The sequence below is a fragment of the Miscanthus floridulus genome, chromosome 1, assembly GCF_019320115.1.
Source record: "Miscanthus floridulus cultivar M001 chromosome 1, ASM1932011v1, whole genome shotgun sequence".
NCBI lineage: Eukaryota > Viridiplantae > Streptophyta > Magnoliopsida > Poales > Poaceae > Miscanthus > Miscanthus floridulus.
This window is the reverse complement of record NC_089580.1, coordinates 149,401,235-149,407,540: the sequence shown is the minus strand read 5'-3', so window position 1 is coordinate 149,407,540 and position 6,306 is coordinate 149,401,235. Positions and strand designations below refer to the sequence as shown.

Genomic DNA, 6,306 nt, shown 5'->3' with positions numbered 1-6,306 from the left:
TGTGGCAGTGGAAACTTGGCTAAGATCACTAGCTAGAAAAGTCATGGTCCAAGAACACAAGAACAGAAAAGTCTCAGCCTAATTTAAATTATACCAAAAAGCCGTCGGACGTCCTGCTACAACTAACTAGTGCCAACATTGTTTCAGACTTTCAGGGTCTGTTTGGTACTGTGGCCCGGCAGCCTGGCTGCGCTCGCCAGATGCAACTCCCGTGTTTGATGCCATTTGCCCACTCGCGAGCCAAGCCAATCCGATGCAAAATCTCCTCTCTCTCTCCTAGCTCTAGGGAAACGACACCCCTCCGTTTCTCCGTGGCCTGGCTCGTCGCAGCGCTCACGCGAGGATGGAATCACCTCCCGAGCGTGTCCGACTGCTCACCTCGTGTGGCTGCGGCTGGGCCGCCATTCGCCATCATCACCGATGCCAAGGCCGTCGCCGCTGCTCCTCCGGATGTCGTTCAAGCCGCCGGCGGAGCACCTTGCCCGCGCCAAAGTCAGCGATCTTGACCTCGCCGCCGGCACCGACCAGCAGGTTCGACGGCTTTAGGTCGCGGTGCACGACGCGGAGCGCGTGGATCGCGGCGAGCCTGAGGAGCGCCTGCCGTGCCACGGCGGCGATGGGCCGCTCCTGCATCGGGCGGCAGCGGCAGATCCAGGAAAAATTTTAGGGGGGCTAAACAACACATACCTCCGACTGCTGCTCGATCTTAAGTCTTAGCCCCACCTACACTATAGAACTTTGTCTAAAAATTCATGGGGCTCTAGAGGGGTTCCACTGCTTCGGTATTGGTAGGGGCTCGAGCCCGCCCCCACCCCCCCCACCCCCCCCCCCCCCCCGTTGGATCTACCCCTATCGGGCGGCCCAGCCGGCGGAGCAGGCCCGAGAGGGAGCCCCCTGGCATGAGCTCCAGCGCCAGTGCCGCGGGCGCCTCCCCGGCCCTGGCGGCGGCCGACAACGAGATCACCGCGTGGAGGCGCATCCGCAGCGAGCATGAGTATCTCGGCCTCGCGCGCCACTGAGGTGTCCCCGTCCGCGAAGAGCTTGAGCGCGACTAGCTGCGCGGACCACCGGTGCCGCGCCTTGTAAACGGTGCCGCCGTTGCCGTGGCCGAGAACGGAGAGCCTCTCATAGTCCGAGAGCCGGGTGTTGGACGTGGAGGTGGAGGTGGACGGCGCGGCGGTGGGTTGAGGCTGTGGTGGCAGGCGTAGGGCGAAGTGGTCGAGCGGGAGGGTGAGGTGCGGCTGCTGGCGGCGCTGGCGGACGAGAGCCATTGGCTTGTTGGACTCTTGAGACAGCTGTGGGGTGAGGAGGAGGAGGAGTTGCGAGGAGGGTTGAGGTGAGGAGGGGTGGCAAGAAGTGACACGAGAGTTGGGATGAACCAGCGCGTGGTGGAGCTCGCCATGGGCAGGGTGGCGCAGCTGGACGTTGGGTTTTACGAGGCCGTGGTCGCCGCGCCGCCGCCGCCCGGGTAGTACATGTGGTTCATCGTGCATGCCGGCGTGCCCAGCAGCGCCGCGTGGGTGCGCATGCGACCGCTCGGACCAGCCTCCTCTCCGCGCCGCTTCCGGCCGCCTAGGCCGCGAGTTCTCCATGGCCGCCCGGCCAAATGCACAGGCTCGTGACGTCGTCCTCGTCCTCCAGCTCCTCGTCCCTCACCGGTGTTGCTCCGCACCATGGCCATCCCAGCGCTGGACTTGCTCGCGCCCACCAACTCCTCGATGAAATGCAAGTCAGGACTTCTCTGGTGGTAAGGCTACCACGTTCCTGTGCAAGGTAGCCAATACTTCTTCTGTACAGACAAACAAACACAATCTCGTCTCAGCACGCAACCAAACACGTCCAGTTACACCGTTTGGACCGGACTCTGACCGGCCATAGCCAGGCCATACCTTTCCGCACATGGGTCCACGCAACAATTGCTGATACTGACTGAAGGAGACAACTACCTCTGTCCGTACAAACTTTGTCGCGAATAATTCAAACGTACGCAACCTCCCATCAGTCATCCCCACAAAACCGACTGCATGGACACAACCAAGCCAGCCGAGTAAAGTGAAGATAGACACAAAACCGGTACGTGGAATCACCACATGGACATGACTGGGGTCTAGGTCCGTGAACAGAACTTGTGATCGAATCTCTAGAGACAGGCTTCATCTTTGTAGGTGCCTCTTTGTAATAGCAAAGTTTATTTTATAGAACTGTAGAGGAAATGCCCACGGCTGATTATGGCCCCGTTCGCTGGTCTGGAATTTGGCTGAAAAACACTGTTCCAGCTAATTTATTGCGAGAGAAAAAATATTGCTCGGCTGGTTTGATGAACAGTAACTTGTGAGGGCTATCAGCCGGCTGGCTGGACGAGTCCAGACCAGCGAACACCACCTATATATATTATTAACTAGCAGACATGTTCTAACTTTGTCTGATTATTGATTGCTATATGTATGTTGAGATGAATGGTTGAGAAAACTGAGCAATCTTTGTCATGTACGAGCTGTTCGGCTGATGGTTTCTGCGGCTGATAAGCCGGCTGAAGCTGGTTTGTTGTGAGAGAAAAACGCTGTACCATGGTTGATAAGTCCAAGTCCTCGATCCATGTCACATATAGTGTGTTACAACCATGTTTATTTGTTACACTATTGTTAATTGGATGGAAAATCTAATAAATACTATTTGTTTCATTATTTTTCCTTCTCAATTTATCTATCACATGTATTGCCCGTGTTTTCGACCTGTCCAAGCATGGCATGGCCTGGTACCATGTGTGTGCTTGGGCCGTCCTCGACACGTTGCCAGCATGGCACGACTAATTTGAACTTGCCGGCTTGCTAAAGTTCCACTATCATGAGAGCCTAGCAACAGAAAGAATCCCAAACCCTTCTCCTCTCCCACTTCCCTTGTCGCGCTCCTCACAGTCATCCTGCTCCCTATAGTCACATGGACCCCTTCTCCTTCAGCCGCCTAGCCCCAACCTCTGTGCCCTTCCCCTCCTCCCCTAGCACTAGCCGCCACCACAGGACCACAGCTCCACACCTAAACCTCGATCCTGGCGACGGTAACAACTTCTCCTTCTCCCCCTGGCTTCCCTGGCTAGCAATGGCAGCAAAAGACATCCATTCCCACCACACACGACCATGCGCGGAGTAGCCACGACGTAGGGTGGAGGGCCGGCATGCGGGGAAACTCCGATCCCCTTTGACGCATGTCTCTCTTCCTCTTATATTAGGTGATGTTTGGGTTGGTTCTTTTTTGGCGTGACCCGATCACGGCGTCATTAGAATGTTAGTTTTTGTTTGTTTGGCGTACCAAGCAAACACATGCCACGGAAATAGATCCGGCCCTTCAATGAACCGATCATGCCTAATCCAATGACAGTAGTCTATTGCACTCGCATCTAGCAACTGCTTTCCTGTTGTCAGTTGTCACAGCTGGACCAAACAGAAAGCGCAATAGTTGATTCCCTTCTCGTTGCCGCTAGGTAGCTGTTTCCATAGCATTAATGTTGCTGGTGGTGCAACCAAACAGCACCTTAGATACATCATCCAATGTATACATCAGTTGACGACGGAATTGTAGCAAACAAGATTGTTCATGGTTTTTTCATACAGTGTGAGAGCATACTTCTAATAGTAATATATTTATTACATAGTAGGATGTAAACGTAGTTACTATAGAGCAAAACTATGTAACACTATATATCTAGGGATTGTGATTTAGAAGATACATAAGATGACAATACACCATTTTGCCCTGATAACAACCATCACTAGTACAGAAACAAGCTTTACTCCCGGTTGGGAAACCTCTTCGGTCCCAGTTTCCTAACCGGGAGCACGAATCCGGGACTAAAGGGCCCCTCCTTTAGTCCCGGTTTCTCGCCCGGGACTAAAGGTCCACCTTTAGTCCCGGTTTGTAATACCAACCGGGCTAAAGAGGCCTCCCGGCCTGACCACGTGGGCCGGCCCTTTAGTCCCGGTTGGTATTACCAACCGGGACTAAAGGTTTTTTTTTTGTAATCAAATATACCAACTTGGACAAAAGTTAGTGATAGTGAAAATATTATTAACTAATAAACAAACAAAAGCTCCTGACTTGTTTCCCTGGTAATTACTTTGAGATTTGAATGGGTCTATCAAATGTATTTGAACATATTATTTCAAATTCTATCAGGTGCAACCATACAAATAGAACTCAAGAAAGATAAATAATTGTAATACATGTGAGTAAATATAAAAATAAATCTTTATGCATGTAAGTAAATATAGAAAGATAATATTTATACATGCAACATGACTTGGGGAAGAAGGCAACATATCAGGTGTAAACCAACCAACCGGTACAAACTTGAAAACTAACGACCAAAAGCATTAGATGCTGATCCAATGGATAGGTGAGAGGTGGGATCTTTTACGCTTAAGCCCCCCACCCACCGACCTTTTTTTTGCACTTAAGTTCCTTTACCCCATCCATTGAATAAACATCTAGTGATCCTGATTGGTAGTTTGTAAGTTTACACAGGTTGGTTGGTTTGCACCTGATATATTGCCGGGGAAGAAATGGTAATTCAATGGAGATGGGTATCCACCTGAGGATCAAGAATGAAAGTTATGATCAAGACACAAATAGTATTTTTCTTAAAAATAGTTGTAGTGATCACAAGTTCATCATTCAATCAACTGGAGTTCAATTTGTTGCATTTAATTCTTAAAGGAGGTTGATCTCACCTCTAGCAATTGTTTCTTCATGGACAACTCTATCAATTTCATCTGTTGTAATTCCTGGTTTAATTACACGAGCAGCTGCATCTAAAACCTCTCTTGCAATCTATAAATGATAATACGAGATAAAACAGAAAAGATTAGGAAAGTGAAATTATAATGTCACAACTAAGCACTCATATACACATGCTGGGAACTTACTCGACATGTTTCTCTCATCCTTTCTATGAGTTCAGGGGTCTTAATCTACAGAGGCACAAAGAAAGCAGTAATCATCAGAAATTTGTTCATGGAACATATGTGATACTCAAAAACCTCTGAAGGATTTTACCTCTACTCTTTTCTGCAAATCACTATCTGGTTCTATCTTGGGAATTCCCTAAAAAGTATTACAATGTCAGGGAGATTTGAAAGAGCATATTGCAAGAGATATCACTTCAAGTGGAATGGTGAGACGACACTGCATGCATACTGTGAAGGAAGAGACCCTTAAAACAACAGGAACTTACATCAAGCACCCAATCAGGCTTCTCAATTTCATCTGGCACCACACGCATCTTTGATATTGTATATGGTATCAATGGACTGAAAGACATAATCATTCAGTAACTGTGAGAAAGGTACTACCCAAATAGCTCATTCCTCCCACCCAAATAGCTCATTTGCTGCTCTAAACCTTTTGCATGGTTGTGGCAGGGTTATCCTTAGTGTTCCACATAGGTTGTGTCAGAAGGTACCAGCATTAATTTAAGGTAGGAAATCAACCAGCTAAAAATTAATATAAATTTGGAATATTCGAATTTGAGTTGTCACTACCATTTTTTGTGGTGGCTCATGTTGGATTTTAGACTTAGCCTACCTAAACTTGCTTGGGACTAGAAACTAGAAAGTTTTGTTGTTGTTCTTGTTCTTTTTGTATTTGATTGAATTTGAACAACGGAGGCAAATGGAATGCTACATATATTGAACAACAGATCGAACAAAGGAATTGAGGATGTGGTAATAGTATTTTACCCTGTCCAATCAAAATGAGAAAGTTCCAATGCATGTCCCCGCCCTTTTCTCACACAATATTTCCATCCTTCTGGAGACTGGTGGGATGCCAGTGCACCAGGCTTTGGGTGAACAGATTTGTGAGAGCTCCGTGTTGCCCTAAAACAATCCTGTGTGCTGCAAATGATTTGTGGACACAAAAGAATTTAACGCTTTCACTAGTTCAAAAAGGTGAAGGAGCACACATGAAACATAATTCTACCCTGCACTGGTGTGCCAGCACTTCCAATGGATACTTTGATATAAAAAGATGTGTTTCCTTTAAAAAATCAAAAGATCAAGGATATAAAAAAATACCATTTCCACTAATAGAGGTATCTACAGATACTACTAACTACATACTGTGATGAAGTTTCCACATAAGGCCATAACTAAATGATACATGCCTTTAAAATATGCAGAAGGTTTTAAAACATGCATAAGCAATGATACATGCCTTTAAAACATGCATATGAAAATCAACACACCAGAGCATAAGCAATGACTTGAAGAAACCAACATGTCTACTATGTGCTACTTTCCAAAGTATAACTTT

At 47.8% G+C, this 6,306-nt stretch overlaps 1 pseudogene; it reads right to left on the bottom strand.

Moving 5' to 3' along the window:
* Nucleotides 1–414: 414 nt before the first annotated feature.
* Nucleotides 415–1,271, bottom strand: LOC136465235 (mitogen-activated protein kinase kinase 9-like; annotated as a pseudogene).
* Nucleotides 1,272–6,306: the final 5,035 nt, after the last annotated feature.